This window comes from Aythya ferina (assembly GCF_964211825.1).
Source record: "Aythya ferina genome assembly, chromosome: W".
Classification (NCBI taxonomy): domain Eukaryota; kingdom Metazoa; phylum Chordata; class Aves; order Anseriformes; family Anatidae; genus Aythya; species Aythya ferina.
Window position 1 is genome coordinate 401,395 of NC_140313.1, and position 18,381 is coordinate 419,775.

Sequence of the window (18,381 nt, forward strand, 5' to 3'; positions counted from 1 at the left end):
CAGTATCACAGCTAGTGCTGCTGCACTGTGTTCCCAGAACCTAGGGCACTGCTGGGTGTGACACTACAAAAATGGTTTTGGAGGAGTTACCTTGGCTCTAGCATGATTGATGCTGGACCAGGGTTAACAAAGTTAACAAAGGGTTTGTGTTCATTGGGTGTTTACATGTTCTCACTTGTGTTCTTGGCCTTACCTCTCAGCTTTAGCTGTCCCTCAATAAAGGTAATAAAGTCTCCTTCATATGGTACTGATCTAGCTCGGGTCTGAACCCCCACCTTCCTTTTCTACCTTTGAAGCACCTTGCTCCTCAAGCTTAATGTTTTCTGTGCTCCTCTGTCCACCATCTCACTCCCGCTTCTCCTTCATATTTTCTATCGTTGACTTTGCTCCTTCCCTTTCCTTGTCACTGTGCCTGATGTTTATTTTGGATTGGAAGGGGGAAAAAAAGCAACTCCTCATAAATGGCTGTCAGCCCATCTGGGGTGATCTGTGCTTCTGGAATGCAGGATCTGGGGAACTGCAAGCTGAAACGACATTGGTAAGATCCAGAAGGCAGAAGGTGACAATGTCTGCACTGTGTTTGTCTCTAGCCTTGGCACTCTGTAGAACCTGTACCATCAGGACTATTCCTGAACAGAAGAGCTGTTTGTGCAGTCATTCCTGCATCTGGCTAATAATAAAGTATACTCCATGCACACAGGTGTGGGCCATCCCTGGTTTAAACTTCTCATTTTTGCCTAGTGTGTAACCACTTTGAAGCTACTAAACAACAGGCTTTGTATCTAGCTGTGTATTTTTTACTGCCTCAGAAACTCAGTTTTGAAGATGGGACTGAACTGCTGACAAGATCACCCTAGTTAAATTAGGCTACAAAGGAAATTTTTACACATTTTTATACATTCTGGAGTATATATTTTTATTTAAAAAAGTAAATGTTAACATCCTTGAAATACCTAGAAATGTACTGGACAAAACACTAAATAATACTATGTGTAGAAGAGCTCAGGAGATAATGCCCATCTCTTAGTTCCTATGATTTAAATCACAAGAACTTTGACTTTTAAATTACCCTCTCTTCTTCATTTTTTTCCTACAGTCTTTGTTCTCCCTGTAGGCAGTAAGCTTTATACATGTATTCTTCCCTATGCAAGAGTGTTCCTGCACTGGTTAGTCTGAAGACCACAGGATTATTCTCCATTCAGATATCTTTTATTGCTCTATCAGGTACCTGTGCAGAGGGGCAGTGCAGGTTTCCAGAACAGATGAAAACAAAAGGAAAAGGAGACTACAAAGAGCAGTTAGGATATATATAAGGCATAGGGAAACTGCTCTGTGTTTCTCTGTGAAGTCCAGAGGTTGTTATTATCATTTGAGGTGCTGAGAATTCTTTTTACAAAAATCTGGACTAGAACTGAATTTTACTGTACAATATTGTAGTTATTCTGTTAGTTTTCAGCAGTATGCATTGCTAATGACTATTGCACAGCAATAACTCCTGGAAGAAAACAAGGTTTAGAGAATAAAATTAAGTAACTTACTGAGCATATTCTGCTGGGAAAAACTGTAATGAAATTGGTTGCAAATGGAAATGCTGTATAATATATGAAGGATAAATATATCTTCCAACAGCAGTCTACACATCACTTAAATACAGCCATAGGAAGCTTCCTATTCATTATGTGTGCCTGATTACTTAACAATCGAAATTTGGCACATGCTGATGAACCGTGAACATGCTGAATTATGGTTACCACTCTTTGCAAACCAGAAAACAATATCCTGTGAACCTAAATCTTGGATTATTTAATGGAATTTAGGCTCCCTGTTACATTGTTTGTTCCTGGCTTTCATTAATCCCTTTGAAAGTTCCCACAGTTGATTCTTATTCTTCACAAAAGTTTTCAGGAGAACTTCTATGAGGAAATTATGTCCCTTCCCGAAACAGCAGGTTCAGAACATAAAATGATGGACTTGAGCATAGTGCTGAAATTGTATATACAGTTGTGATATGGAAGGGAACAAAGCTGCAAGCATTTGAAACGTGAATAAATGTTGTTTCCAGTTGGGTGTAATAGCTTTTTATCAACATTTTGAAAGGTGTTCTGTTTGAAAAGTGTTACAAGCATCTCAGTCAATTAATGTTTGAAACCTGTATGTTTGAATGGGGTACCAAAATAAGAGCCAGGGTTTGACTACATCAGGTAACTGGCTTCAGTACTCTATTGTCACGGTCAATCCAACAGGCAAATGAAAATCCCAAGCCAGCCTTGTTTTTCAGAGGTAGAGTAATTACAGCTGCATCGACTGCAGTGAAATCCACTTTGCCAACACTGGTGTTACGATCCCTTCAGAATTCTATGATTCTGTGATTCAGATGATTCTTGTGTGCTTTACAGCGCGAATCTGGAAATGCACAGAGTTATGTATTTCCCACGTATTATTGTGGGTTTACTTGTAAAAGGAGTCATCCTGACATGTAGAAAGCTTATTTATTCCACAGCACAGTAGGAGAATGTATTGCTACAGTTCATATACTTTTCTGAATTGATGTCTGATCTACCAGTAGCTATTTAGTGTGATAATGGCGTTTGATAGAATGGACACAAACACCATTGTCACACTCCACAGCTCTCCTAGTAGACTGTTAGTCCATGGAAGAAGTAACATGTACACATGCAGACTTCAGCATGGAGACTTCAAAGATCTGCAAAACACAGAGAAAAGACCATCAGTATGCATACTTAATGTGGCACATCAGGGTTCTCACCAAGGAAGTGGGAGATAGGATTCAGCATTTTTGTCTCAGCTAGCTGTAGACATCTGAAAGCTAAGTAGCTTTAAATGCGCCTTTATAGGCAAAGGAAACTGACAGGCACTTTTAGAAAGTCATCAGTGCTGCCCTAAGAGACAAATTTATGGAGAGAGGGATGAAGCATTCTCTGCAAGGACTTGCACCTTTCTCTTATTGATGGAGATAACTCAGAATAAGTGCTTGACTTCTATAGATATACGTTAGATCAGAGTCATGATGCTAAAGACTATATTTGTTTTCCATATACTTGTTTTTGATAGTGTTTTAGAACCAGCCTACTTAGACAGCAAGTTGGTCTTCTCTTCCAACTGTTTCATTCAGTGCAAGATCTTCTGTGACGCTTCACATCCAACAGTGAATTAAGCAGTGTAACTAAGGTACATTATTATTGTTTCTTCTTCACGTTTTTTTGTTTGTTGTTGTTTGACAAGACAGAGTACATTTCTGTGTTTAACCTGCAAGTCTAGTAACTTTTCTGCACATCCTCAGTAAGTATTAAAAAAATGAAACTGTAAAATTCATGAGGAGTGGTCTAAGAGCGTACAAAAAGTTACTGAGTGTCATCTTCTGCACGGTGATTTCTTAAACCATGGGTATTCAGTTGGATGTTATGATCACATCTGAATACTGCAAAGCAGCAGAGAAAATAGAGAAGGAGCCCAGAGAAGGGAGGACATTAGAATTAGAAACCATTAGGTATCCCGTGCAGATAGAAAGTAGCTTTGTGAAAGTGCAAGCCAGCTAGTGAACATTCATTATTAGCAATAACAAAATAAATTACTAATTGATAACACTAATGAAGCCTACTAACTTCAAGAAAAAGGAGGACTACAGAATGTAAGTCCTATACTCCCCTAGAATTGGATTAAAAAAAAACAACTCAGGGAGAGCAGAGTACATTAAATATTAATTTTCAGTTTTTCAAGAATTTGGTAAGATTTTATATGTGCTTAGTTCAGCAATGGTTTCTTGTGGCTACTGAAGGCTTGAACTTTTTAACTCAGAAAAAATGCTGTATAGACTGGCTGGAAGCACCCTTCTGATGTGTTCCTGAGAGGGGAAGGAGTTGTCTTTTTGTGTCGGGACAACAGAACATATTAGTATTATACTTTTAAAACATCCATCTAATTTTTTATGCTTAGTAAATGCATTCACATTTTTATGTATTTGGGAGTATTTTCTGCCAATATATAAGAAAGCTACACCTTCTTATAGTCTTCTGGATCCGATAGCATTTTAGCAATAGAAAACGTTAAGCAAGTTAAATCATTCAATGGGTAGACTTCTCAGATCCTCAAAACTCCTCCCATGGGTTTAGCCTTCTTTTCAGTCTCGTTTTTTTAATGTTTCCTAATTCACTCCCCTGATGATGTGTCATTCTCACACAGTAACAGCCTTAGCACCTGTGCTTTATTCCCAGTCTGCTGTCAGCACTCGCATTGTACGTTACAGCTTAGAAACAAAAGGGAGAGGCATAAATCTCTATCATCAGCTGTTTGTAAAATATGTTTGACAGAACTGAGGCATATCAGCTGAATGTGGTACAGCTATGGAGGGAAATCACAGTTCTGTACTTGTTCAGACCAAGTGGTCATTACTTTAAGTATCAGCTTTAAGGAGAGACATTCCCTAGCTTGAATGAGGGCATGCTGCAGTTTGTGAGAAGCAGAGGTCTGTGTGCCCCAAAATAAGAGCCTGTGTATGGGCGACTGCCACTAGGTCAACTGAAGCATTGGAGGTAGAGGGGAGTAGGACATGGCTCTCTGCAGGAAAAGCTCCCGCACAGAAACCTGATCTCCAGGTGACACACGGATTGAGGGGTACTACAAAAATAGCAGCCCTGGCTTGAGAAAGTGGAATGAAATAGCAGAGAAATGGTAAATAGCAGAGAAATGAACTGCCACTAGCTGCTTACCTTGTCAGATTGTTTTGTGTTTTGAACATGATTATTACAGATGCTCCATCATTCCCACCTTTGTCAAAGAAGCAAGCCTATAAATGCTTGGGCAGGGCCAAAACTTTTCCAATTGCTTTTTATCTTTGACTGACTTTGTGTTTTGAGTCTGCATGTGCTGTGGGGAAATGCATATGCAGAGTGGTTGGACAGATTTGCAGATCCACAGACAGGTCAGGCCACTGTGAAATCACAGCTATGAAGGAGTCACCTCCAAAAGAAGGAAAGGATATGCAGCACATCCTGTGCATCAAAATGGCACTGAGTTTTTTGAATTAATGACGGGACACACAGTCACACCCAGAACACATTATGTCTAGTCAGGATGTGGCTTGCTGAGGTCCAGAGACTATTTTTCATAAATGTGTCTATGCTTTAGCTGGTGATAATTAGAAATTAATGCCAAATAGACACACATACTTTTACATTGTTTTCTAACTCATACCATAACCATATAAGTGGTTTCCCCCTTTCCCCATGCACATTTTACTTGGCATTATATCTGCATCAGAGAAGAAAGGTTACACAAGATCCTACTCTAAGTTCGCTAAGGTAAAGTTGGACAGTCACTGACATACACAGTGCCAAGAGCAGCAGCAGGGAACTGGCAGATGAGCCTTTAGGCTTTCTTGTGAAATGTTTATGTCAGTAGACAGCCAGATAACTACAAGCAGGCAGTTTTATAGTTCCACAACTACATAGAAGCTGCCAGCAATTCAACAGGAGTATTTCCATGGACAAAAGGTAATGAAAGAAAGAAATGGCCACCATCTAAAAGTACTGCAACTCAGAACAACAGATTAGCACAGGGAGAAAGCAAAAAATAATCAGCACAGAAAAAGAAAAACCTACTTTTTGCTTTTCTTCTGCTAGATGTTCATATAAAGAATACTACTAGAATGTTCCAGTTGAGAAGATCATTGTGAAGAACAAAAGAATTTTTAAAGAAGTATCTGAATATGGATCACAAAAATTGTCCTTTTTATATATTCAGACTTGGAAGCATTCCTGTAACCCTGGTGAAGCCTAGGCGTGCTTACTACCAACTTTATTTTTTTCCTAAAGCTACCTAATCTCTTTAATAGAAAGTGCAGGCTGAGATCACCATGTACAAGACATTAAATCCTGTTAAATTACACAAGCCACAGGCATTTGCAGACATCTTGATATGCCAAAGTGTTTATTATTCAAAACTCATTTACACTATTTAATTTTTGTTAGTACATGTTAGCATTTCATTTTCTGTACGTGAAGCAAGCACAGGAAAGCACTTACCATCTCACACGACTAGCAAATGATCCCATGGTGTGTCGTTAGGATGTGTCAGAACTGAGATTCTGTTGTATGACATTTTGATGACTATCACTGTATTCTGATCATTGCAGATCTTGGTTTTCTTTTACGAGTCACAGCAGTGGTCAGCTGTTGAAAGCCTCTGTTTCCAGTGGACACCTTTGCCTTGCCCTTTATGGGATCCTGAGGTTTTAAAGTAAACAATTCATTCTCTTTCCGATAAGACATATTAAAATATTGATCTGGGGGTGGGAGATGGCCCTCACTGCACAGAGCCAGAGTCATCTTCAGTCAAACAGATTGAAGAACAGGGGAAAAAAATCCTTGAAAGCTCCATTTTCTCTCCCTTTAGAGATGACATATGTGGGCAGGGAAAAATGAAAAATACTTTTTTTTTTTTTTTTTTTCAGCTGCTTGTTCTCCTTAACCCCAAGATGCAGTGTTTACTAGGTCTTCATATTAATTACTTACTTGTAGCAAGAGTGAATTCATCAGTCTAATCTTAATGTTCACTGCCGGACTTTACCAATCTTTTTATTTTGATTTACTGTCTTTTTGTGCAGGAATTTTCATAACTCTGCAAGAGTCCATTGCATTTTTAATTAGTTTCATTTTCCAACTCACCTATGAGATTAAGGAAAAGTCTGACTTCAGTTAAACCTATCTGAACACTAATGACAAAAATGCAGCCTAATCACGGTGTAGTTCCAGTCTCAGATACACTAATAACATAATAATGGCTGCAGACATGAATAAAAGAGAAAGGTGTGTAACTGTGCTTTTTGTGCAATAAAGGAGCTATATTTAGAGCAGTCAAGAATAGTTTTTTTGCCTTATGAAAAAACTGCAGAATCATTATTAGAGATATAATGACATAGTTTTCTAAACTTAGTTTTAAAAGCAACGTCACTGTACCATTTCCAGTTTTGTTAAAGTTTTTAATTAACACAAAGCACAAATGATTAGTGCTAACAGGTGACATGTAGTAGGGAAGTGGAGAATGAAATGAGACAGAAAAAGAAAAAAGCACGTGCCTGAGTGTTGGCTTTAATACTCTGCTCTATATGATAGAGTATTGAAGAAAGTTATTGAAATTAAGAATTTTGTAAGAACACAATCCTAGTCACTTACTCGTAGGTTAGAAGCACCTGTAATCTGTGCTGTCTAACTTCAGGTGTTCTATGAGAAGGGAAACCATGGCTACCTGCCAAGCTCAGCTGGCTGTGCAGCTACTTGCATGCACTGATACCATCTCATTTTCTATCCTTAAAAAGACATGAACTTGAGACAACTGGGAAAATTCTGGAGTGAATCACAGTCATCTGATCGCTTAACATCAACCAAAACAGGGTATATTAAAGTCTTTAGAAGCATTCCCACTAACTTCTAAAAGATCAGGATATGATCTACAGCATTTGTATGTATGTATATTCTTTGTGTATGCAGACATCTTGTGCAGTGAGACTTGACTGTGACATGATTATTACTACTAACAGACTTGCGTTAAAATTAGGCAAAATATACCCCCAGTTACAACTGTTGTTTAGGGTCCCAGTGATTAGAGCTTTTCGATGGTGCTCTCAGCCTTTGTGTTACCTTCTGCCTTTGGTCTGTTCAGGAAACCTGCTGACGCAGGGACTGCTTTTCATTTGGTACTGATAGTGCTTGTTTTCAGTGAGAAGTGTCTTAGGCGGGATATGTACATACACACAGCATGAAGAAGATGGAATTAATAGTAGAAGCAGCAGCATTAGTAGTAGGTCATAGTCTGCTTATAGTACTAGAACAAGTCTAGGGAGAAAAATGTACTGAAAAATTACCTGTATAATTATACCAGAGTTCTGGGTGCAAACAACACATGCTGCTCTGAAAATATGAAGATACATCTACAGCAGGTATCTGGCAATAAACTTATAAATAAAAAGAGGACAAAACATCTCAAAAATAAAATGTCATCCTGTTCTCCAAAAATAATAGAGAAAAACTAAAATGTGCTACATTTCTGTGCACAAAAGAAACACCACTTACCCAGTGTTTTGGGGGATATGTTTCTGTATAAAAGCTCTTTTCTTCAAAATGGCAATCTGCAATTGTAAATGAAGTACACATGAAGCCACAGATGAGAGTCTGAAACAGAATTGCAACATTCATTACTGTTGCAGACTGGTTTTGGTCCAATTCTGTGAAATTAAATGCCAAATTATTTGGAAATTCTGGAGAAAAAAAAAAAAAAAAAAAAAAAAAAAAGAACTGGTTTGTTTAAATGTCAGCACAGGTGACACAAGGACAAATAATGCAATACACACTGCACATTCATCCAAGAGCCAAATTCTTCTCTTGAAAAAATGTAGGTATGACCCCAAGCAAAATTATCTAACTTCGAAGTTCATCCTAACTTTGAAGTTGGCACTGCTTAGAGCACAGAAGTACTCCCTGTGACCTCCAAAGGTCCTTTCCAACCTGAAGAATTCTGTGATTGTCTGACTCCATTTTATGTGCTCTGCTCCTGTTTACTAAGGGGTCGCTGTACAAACACTGAAATTTGGTCCATGGAAGAATTCTTTCCTATCATTTTTCTTACATGTAATATGGAGGATATGAAGTGTGAAATAGGTATCTGAGGAATGAAGTGCTTTCCATGTGAAAAGAATGAAGGAACAACTGCAAAATTGTGGGAATGATAACTTACCACAGAAATAAAAACTGGATTTTCTATGTGGGGAATTTTTAACAATGGGATGAAGGAGATGGGCAACTGGACCCTCGGCTGAGATTCTGGTCTGAAAAATGTGATGCCGAAAGATGTAGAGATTTAAAGGGAAATTACTGAGGCACCAGTCCAAGGAGATTCCCATCCTGTAGTCCTGTGGAATAGATATTTAAACATTTTATTTTACTTTGCTTACTTAGATTACCAGCCTCAGAATTTAACAGTTATACTGATGGCCATTCGCATATGAGAATTTGAGCTATTTTATGGCTTTACATTTATGGCTTTACTCAGCCTCTATCTTTAATGAGCATACAGTGAATGCCTTTAGAATTAAACTTAGCTGGAGTTGGCTGTTTTATCTATGGAAAATTTTACAATTCCCCAGCTGTGGGCATGGTTTAAAACTTTCAGACTAATCTTGGTCAAAGTTTTAGGCCACATCATTTTATGGAAAAAAATGATATGAAACTAATGATGTATATGAATTTGTCCCTTTGCTATAACATACTAATTTCTGTAGAGCTATTCAGATTTTTGTCAGTTTAGTGTATGACCATTACATTTGTGAGAGGAAATTGCTACAGGAATTACTGGGCTGGAAGTGGGCAAAATCGGTATTTGTTTATCATTTTATTACAAATTCCTACAATATCCCAGAGGCAACAACCTTCATGAACATTAAAGGAAGCACATTTTCCTGGCACTAATACTACAATATAATAGGCAAAGGTAAGGCATATATAGCACTAGGACAACTTAAATTACAGCAGTGAAAATGTTGTGACCCTTGTTAGTCAACTGCAAGGGGTTAAAGATTACCTATGCTGGTCATTCTGACTACTAGATAGGGAAAGATTAACTTAAAGCATTATAAAGTAGAGCAAAGGTATTTAACCTGGAAAACATGATCTCTCCTGATTACTTCTGGGGCTCAGTAAACGAAATTGATTTGAATTTCCCAATCATCAAACTCATTACATCAGTTCTAGATCATCCTGGCATTCCTCACGACAATTCACCATCTGACAGATGAGACACAAAGAATTCAGGTTGAGGATTATCTTCAGATTAAGTAAATTAGTACAAAGTCCAACTAACAATGTACCATCAATGAAATTTGTGTGTTCCCCCAGCAAAACAGCTGTGGATAGAATTTAAGTAATTTGTTGTAAGCAGATGGCTAACACAGAAAACCTGTGTTCATTTACCTGACCCTAGGAGCAACTCCTCACCCACCAAGAATACTACTCCCTCAGAAAATGTTGTTACTTGCTTCTTAGCTTTAAGTCTTTTGCTGAGGTCAGTGATACTGCTTCCATTCATCTGAGAAATTACTTACCAATCAATTAATTACCATTCAGACAATCAGATATTATCAAAGACACAGAACTTCATTTTTCCTGCCAACCACTTCTGCAACCTATGCATTTCAGGCAAAGCATTAGCCCTATAAATCGTGAATCTCAGCAGATCGAATTATTTAGTAATGGACATTTACAACGAATGCGAGATAAGTTTTTTGTAACCTGTCTTCCTTCCTAGATGCTACCAGGAGGTCTGCAGACCTCCCCTCTACATACAGCTAGCTGTAAGCACCGAGTGGTAACGGCCCTAAAATTGCCCTGCTCCTGCCTTGTACAAACTGGTACTCTGAATTTGGGTCAGTGAGTATCGGTTCACTGTGCTGCTGTATGATTTATTTTGGTCTGCCAGTCATCAAACACATAAAACTTAGTAGAACAAGTGTTTCTGTGATCAGAGAGATTTGTACCACCACTTCTCTCTTGGCCACAATTTCAACTCTTTCCGTACTGTGGTAGATACTGACATGTTACACACATGGGGTCCAGAAAGTGTAATCTTTGATCAGTAAGCATGGGCTAATCATTTCAAGACTAGAGCTCTAAGTCATTTTGGAGTCTGAATCCCAGTAGTGTTATTGCCTTCAGAATTTGCCACAATAAGTCAAATCTTTGCTCAGTAGTGGCTAATGCCACCTACGTCAGAAAAGAGAAGAAAACAAAAGTTAGCACTTGTTCCACAGAGGAAAAGGTCTTAACATCTTACTAATTTTCACTCATGTGTGTTCAGTGTCGTTGTATCTGTGTGATACTTTTACACCCAGCATAGGAATGATTCAGATTTTTACCTGCAGGCTTTACCCCCCACTCTCACACCTGAGAGGGAAAATAGCGTGGGTGTGACCCTCGCAGGCAGCGGAACCTTCCGGAAGGCGCCCTCCCGGCACAGGGCCTGGGCTGGGGGCAGTCGGCGGCTGTGTTCTGCAGGGAGGAGATGCACGTTTTCTGCCTGTGTTTTCTGCTCCCTTCGGAGCCATCTCACTGCAGCTGTCTTTGGCCTGCTTGGACCTGCTTGCAGAGGACACGGTGAGTGTTGGTGGCCTGCGAGGCAGCGCTCTGCAGCCCGGGCAGCTGAGCCCAGAACGTCCCTTTCTGGAGGGAACGGTCTGACCACCCACGGGAGGGAAAAGCACCCCACGGGTGAATTCAGCTCCGGTTGTCTGCACCAGAGCAGATAATGAAAATGTTGTAGAGAGTAGGCTGGAAAGGGTGCCTGGCACTGATTGCTTGCTATAATCAGCTCTAATTAATCATTGTTTTAACTTCTCAGTGAGTGGTGAAGTTCATTCTGGATATGAGTGGTCACCACGTGCTTTGCCTCTGTCTCCCACTGTACTTCAGGTGAAGCATTTCAGCCAGTACAGCTCAGCATAGGCTTGGCCTGCTTTTTATTATTTTTGTCTTTTGATAAAAATTGCAGGCTCAGAAATTGGTTGAAAAATCATGACACTGTTTTCATAATTCTGTGTTGAAAATTTAACCCATCCTTTTGCTACCAGTTTGAACTTGTTCTGGCCACATGGTGACTGGAAAAAGAACTCTCTAGAATTGACCTCTATAGCAGGAGTGCATTGAGCCAAGAAATAGCCAAGTTAAGGGTACTTCAATGGAGCTTAGCAGGGCTTTTTCCTCTCTTTGTTATTCCTCAACATCTGTTATAATAAGCAAAAATAATGTGGCTGTAATATCAATGTTTTGGAGACAAAAAGCGGGGACAAAATCAAAAAATGTTAGTTGTTATATGACATTGCAGACATTTCACTTGCTAAATGTAATCTTTACATAGATCTCATGTTTAGTCTCCTCAGGTAGTAGTGTTCCTTAGTTGGCTAACTCACTGCCCTATGCAGCATGAAGTTGAATTTCGTGTGGCTATTCTAGTCCTGGATGCCATAGCTCTGCTGAACTGAGATACTTGTCACAAAACCTTGATTTCAAGGCCACAGAAAAACAATCTGCTGTTTCTTTTTCTAGTCTGTCTGAGTAGTCATGTTTCTGTCACAAAGGGTGTGTGTAAGGGAAGGGGATAAGCATCTTGAGCACAGCTGTCCCTCTTTGCTCAGATTAATGCAGGTGGCTAGAGTCAGGCATCACAATTTCTCTTCATGTGTTGCAAGACATTTCTATGGGGAAAAGAGAACAAGGACTAAAGCAGGAAGAAAAAGAAAGCAGCTGCTTCTGTGAAAATAGAACTTCCTCTCTTTCAAACAGAAAATTTTGATATATTGGTAATTGGAGAACACTATGGAAGGGATATTGTTTCAGGAAGCAGAAGCTGGTTTTCAGTTTGAAGCCTGAATGGCATCCTTTAACCTGGCCAGTGAGATCTATGCAGTTTGCGTGTTGTGGATAACTTTGCACGTAGAAACAACAGGTGAGTAAAATATGGATTTTGAGCTCAAATTAAAATGAAGTATTGGCAATTCTGGGCAACATTGAGGCATTGTTTAACAAAAATATTGGAAGAGGAATTGTTAATGTGCTGGCTGCTGAAGTAGGGTTTAGGAGTTATACTGTTGTTGAGACAAAGAGAAATGAGTAAGTCTTCAGTAAAAGTGGGTGTGATGGTGGCTTGGGGACCTTTCTAGAGACTTCTGAATCCTTGGATTCAAAGCAGATAGGTCATCAGAACAGTCTCTATTAAATTGTAAAAGATTACCTATGCACTGGGTATTAAATTTACTGGATAGTAATGGCACTAGAATTATTGCAACTGCTCATCTGGACTGACTTGGCTGGAGTAAGTTTCCAATTGACAACTAAAGCAGGAAAGATTTGTTCTAAGATTCTAATCATCTTTGTAATATGGTCACTCTGAAGTGTTAATATTCAGCAATTAAAACTGCAGGAGTCATTGTTCCCTTGCCATGTATCAGATTCTACTTTTTTTCTTTTTTTTTTTTTTTTTTTTAGAATGTGTATCCATAGATGGTAGAAAGACAGCTGGATTTGAAGTTAATCATCAGTAAACTTGCGTTTCCCCCCTCCCCTCTCAATCTCTATGCCTGGGAATTGACTTAGAATTTCCAAGGGTGGATAAATCAGGTTTGTGGTTAATAGAATAAGAAGTGATCCTATGTTCAGATGGTTTGGGTTGGCGTGATAATCTCAGTCTATGCCACATGTGCAGTTTCTGTGTTGTGTATTGGAGAAAGGCTCTCTGGGCAAGACTGTTCAGGACAGAGTAACACAAACTTTTTCACGTTGGCTTCTGGAAATGCTCTGTATTTGCAGTCTTCTAACTGAGCAGCGTGGCACAGAGTTCCCAAAAACACTTGTCTGAGGTGTAATTCCAAAATCAATGTTGATCAATGAGGCTTAGCTATTCATGTCCCAGCAATGTGTTGGGTAAAGTGCTTGACTTCCAACAGTGAAACTACATAATTTCCAAAGACATATATGAATGAAATGCTGGAAAACTTACTTAGGGATAAGTGATCTATTTTGGGTTTAACAAGGGCAGATTCCACTGGTATCAGGTTCCCAAGAAATTTCCTACCCCGTGGACCATGCTTAACCAATGTTCACCTCAGGGACTTGTTACCCTGCAACAGACGGTAGCACACATAAATGCTTCTTGGTATCTTACAGAAATCTGGTGTAGCGTACCATAACTTTGGAGTCTAAGAAACCACCTTTTTAAAATTTTTTTTTTTTTTTTTTTTTTTTTTAAATATTGAATGTTAACAGGCATGCTTTTGATGGTGTTTGAGAACATGCTATCCTGTACCTTGCCAGGAAATGTTTGCTGTAAGAAAGGAAATGTGCAGTATTGTGGTCCTTCCTCATGTACATTCATATACTCTGTTGGCCTGCGTGCAAATGTAGGCTTGTTTTTGAAAGGAAGAACTCAGTGTAAAATGGGAAGAGTTTCTTACTGCCTCCTCGATCCTAGATAGGGTGGTAAATGGCTGAGTGTATGAGCTTTTAAAGACACCTGGCAGTTTTGATGTTAATAGGACTTAAGTGCAAATAATGGGAATTGGCTGCCTCTAATCACATAGCAATTCAGATGACCAGAACTTTAAATTTATTGCCATGGCCACAGCAGTTTCTCAGGTTATACAGCATTGTGCTCAGAATGCATTTGAAAGGCAAATTAATTTGAAACATCTCCCTTTTTTCTGTGCTTCTCTCCTTACTATCTCATTGCTTTGTTATTAGTGTTAGAAAAGGAAATGAATTTGACCAGCAAACTAGTTCTTAAAACACCAATGTGGAGGAGTGGGGAGGAAAACTGCAAGTTCAGTTTGCAACAGATGGCCATTTGAAATATTTATATCTTGAAACAAAAATATTTTTATTTGGAAGTGCAACTGAGATGTTTCAGTAATTTTTTTGGAAACAGGATTAGCCTGTAATAGTGCGTATAGGGACTATACTTCAGAGCCCCCATAATGCAATATGATATTCGTCTTTTGGAGTATCACTGATAGCTTCTTGTTGTTTCTCAGAAAACAAACAAATAAAAAAAACCCCACATATCTAAGCTACATTTCTTGTAAAGTCATGCAAACCTATTGAAATATATGTTTAGTCTCAGAGGAGTTGTCTTGAGCTTCTTCAAGTTTGAATTTTCTGGCCTTTATTTTTAAAAGCTTAAAATTTCTACTGGCAATAAAATAAAACATCACTTTCCATGTTTGTTGTTTTTCTGTTGTATTGGAAATCAATTCAACATGTTCAATTGCTGTTTCAGTAATATAAGTAGATTAAACTCTTTTCCTATGTAGAAGATAGGCTTGAGTTTATATAAAGAACAAGTAGAAATTGGTTATTTTCTTGTTGAAGTGAAGGTTCTTAAACTATGCAATTTGTAGTCATTTCAACACTTTACTTTCATGGCTTATTCAGGGATTCAGAAATTATATATATATATATATATATATATATACACACATATTTTTAACTGGTAAGCAGAATATATTCTTAAATTTTTGTTTGCTGGATAAATTCTGTATGAAATGAAATTGGAACTCACCTGCTGTTCCTAGAATACTCTTCAAAACTTGTTTTTCTTCTGCGGAAATTTATTATGACTGGAAGAAAACAAAACAAGAAACCCACCACATATGCAAAGCTTAGTCTTTATCCCCAGTGGAGAGTGGGTTATTTTCTGCTGACTTTAGCTGATGGTTTTCCAGCTTACTTTCAAACAATATCCTACTGCAGCTATCTTTGAAACTGCATGCTGAGTATGGCAGTGTACAAAGGTGGCATTTGTATCCACTCTGCCAAAACAACAGGCTCTATGTGCTGCTCTGGGGTCAGAATAGACCCTTTCTGTGGAGTTTGTTAAAGATTACTCAGTCTGAAATGTATCAAGAGCAAGTCTTCTCTTTGATTTGATCGTTACTGTGGGTATTATTTCTCCAGGACTTGTCAGCTCTGGTCTGCTGTTTACGCTTGTGATAGGACTTAATTTTTCACGGTGGTATTTGGCAGTGTCTGTTTGCTAGAAAAATTATTGCAGCTTCAACACCTGTGAGTAGTTTCAATCACTAGTAGTGCTCTCTCCTGTTACAGCTGTTAGGCTGCTCAGTTTTGTGAGCACAGTCCTGTTCTTGGAGTGAAAGAGCTTGTAACTGCAGTGCTTTGACTCTCTTGGCAGCCTGATGGCATGCTAAATTGAGGTATGCTTTAATAAGACATGGTCACTGATGCAGGGAGGACGTGTATTTTAACATTGTGAAATATGCCTTCTGGTGGGGAAAATGTGCATGCATTTCCAGTGTCATTGGTGATTTAAGCTACGATATTCTCATTGATATCTTGTTTGAGCCATTTCACATACATGAACTTGAGAATGTTAAATATTAATCATTCTTATCAGCCCTCTGTAAGCAGTAAGTCAGAGCCCTGTTTTAACTTCAGGTAAATGAACAAACGAACTGGGGCGATTCGTGAAACTAAGTGATATATGTAGCAAGATTAAGTTTGTTTCACAACTCCTAAATGCTGGTGGAACATAAAGTTCCATTTTAATTTAGGATTGGTGAGTAACTCAGCCAGACACAAGTAAAAGGTCTGTGTGCAAGCTACCTCGGTTGTGTATTACAATATATTTTAAGTGAAAGCAAGGGAAAAAATGGAATGGACTGTGTTAATGTGATCTCAAGAATACAAGCTGTGTCCAGAACTGCACTGAAAAACCTGAGCAGGATTAGTTATCCGTCTTCGAACTTTTTCTGGTTTCTTCCTAAAGAAGCAATGAGAAAATAGCGTTGTTCCCTGAGATGATAAGGCTGCTGAGGAGTAGCTGCAACAGTAAGATCCTAAGATCCTGGTTTAATTCAGGTAGCGAGGGATGACAGGAGGTCTCTGGTCCAACCTCCTGCTCAAAGCAGGGTTAGCTGTAGGGTCAGACCAAGCTGGTCAGGGCTTTATCCAATTGGGTCTTGACATCCTCCCTGGGGAGAGACTGCACAACTTCTCAGCTTGACCAGATGTGATCTGGTGCATCAGCTGTGGAAGTACCAGGTACTGAGCAAGGTAACAGCAGCTGAAACAGCTGCTCTTTGGCCCGAAGCTTCCCGTGGGAAATCTTACCACAGCTGCCTGTTTCTGGACCTACACACAGAATATAAGTTCTTTCTTTCAAGTGTTTGTATGCCAAAACATTTCAGAGGTGCTGTGTTGTTGGAACACCTACTGAAATCAGGGGAGCTTCCTACGGAGCGGGGCAGGTGCAGAGAGCTCCGTTCTGGAAGTCTGCAGGAAGCAGCGGCTGAAGGGGCTGGGTGTGCAGCACGTGCGTGTGCTCGTCCACAGGCTTATCGCTGGGGCTGGTAGCGCTGGCCGATGCGCTCTCACTCGGAGGGTGGTGAGGCACTGGAACAGGCTGCCCAGGGAGGTTGTGGATGCCCCATCCCTGGAGGCAGTCAAGGCCAGGCTGGATGCGGCTGTGGGCATCCTGCTCTAGTGGCTGGCAACCCTGCCCGGAGCAGGGGGGTTGGAACTAGGTGATCTTGAAGGGCCTTTTCAACCCAGGCCGTGCTATGATTCTGCTGCCTGCTGATTGAACGGAAACAGAACGTCTGAAGTGCTGCGTGGAACAGTGAAAATGAGGGTTTCTTCCATATGGATTTTTATAGTTCCAGTAAAAGCAAACAAGAGCTTGATGAGGGAGCACAAGGAAACAGTGGGAATTTCATTCTTTAAATGTGCTAGTAGCTAATCTCATAGCATGTAGTGGGGTTTTAGTAATTTTTAGTGATTTTTTTTTTTAATTTATTTACTTTTTCCTTCTCTATGTGTGTGGTGGTTGTTGTTGGTGGCTTTTTTTTGTTTGCTTGTTTTTGGGGCAGCTCATGCTGCTGGATCGGGGACCTGTGCAGGGAGCTGCAGGCAGTCATCGTGGCCTTGGTTGTGACAGGCACCGGTGAAAGTTTAGGGGAAAGCCCTGGGGTAGCGCTGCTGGCAGAATTCCTGCTGGCTGCCGTGGGGCCAGAATTCCCCCCACTGCATAGAATCACCCGTTTGGGCTGGAAGGGACCTTAACGAAGAAAAGGGCAGGGACACTTCTCACCAGATCAGGTGGCTCGACGCCCTGTCTGATCTGGCCTCAAACAGTTCCAGGGATGGGACATCTGTTCTGCCACAACAGACAGTTATTGTATGGTTTAAAGGATTTTACTGGAAAGTGTGAAGATGAGAGACTCTCTCTGTTAGAAGGAGCATGTGGTACAGTATCTATCGGTGTCCACAGGTTCGTGAGAACTGCCTGAAGCACCTCAGTCCAACACAGAGAGGTTTTTTCAAATACATTTTTTTCCTGAAGCATATCATTTGGCAAAATACTTCGGCTCAAGTGGAAATTTCAAACCTAAATAAGTTTCTATTTCATCTCTAACTGCAATTTTATTTAATTCTTGAAAGCTGACGTGAATGTTGTGATTGAATTAAAATATGTTGCTTTTCAAGTGTTATTTAGAATTACTATGCTTCTGTTTTTATTTCATTGGCATGAAGGTGTGTTTTTGTTCAAATCCAGCTTTCGGATATGGTTGTGAACATGAGGGGAACAGAGAATATTGAGCACAGACCAGGGAAAGGTACTATGTATTGTTTGAGTTCTCTAGTCCAGCACCTATTGATAGAATACTAATCGGAAAGGATGAATATTGGATTATGTCCTTAGTTTTTAATGAAAATTGGTATTTCTGTTTCTTTAATTCAGCTATTTTTTAGAAGAAATTTTTCTACATGTTTCATGTGTAACCCTTTTAACAAGTTCATTTGATTGGTC

At 39.5% G+C, this 18,381-nt stretch overlaps 1 long non-coding RNA gene across 1 annotated transcript; it reads right to left on the reverse strand.

Annotated features, from left to right (window-relative positions):
• Positions 1-259: 259 nt before the first annotated feature.
• On the reverse strand, positions 260-6,183 carry LOC311426468. The gene is made up of 2 exons (XR_014686784.1): positions 6,042-6,183; positions 260-2,704 (listed from the first exon to the last, which is right to left on the reverse strand). It is a non-coding gene; the product is annotated as an uncharacterized lncRNA (long non-coding RNA).
• Between the last annotated feature and the right edge of the window lie 12,198 nt (positions 6,184-18,381).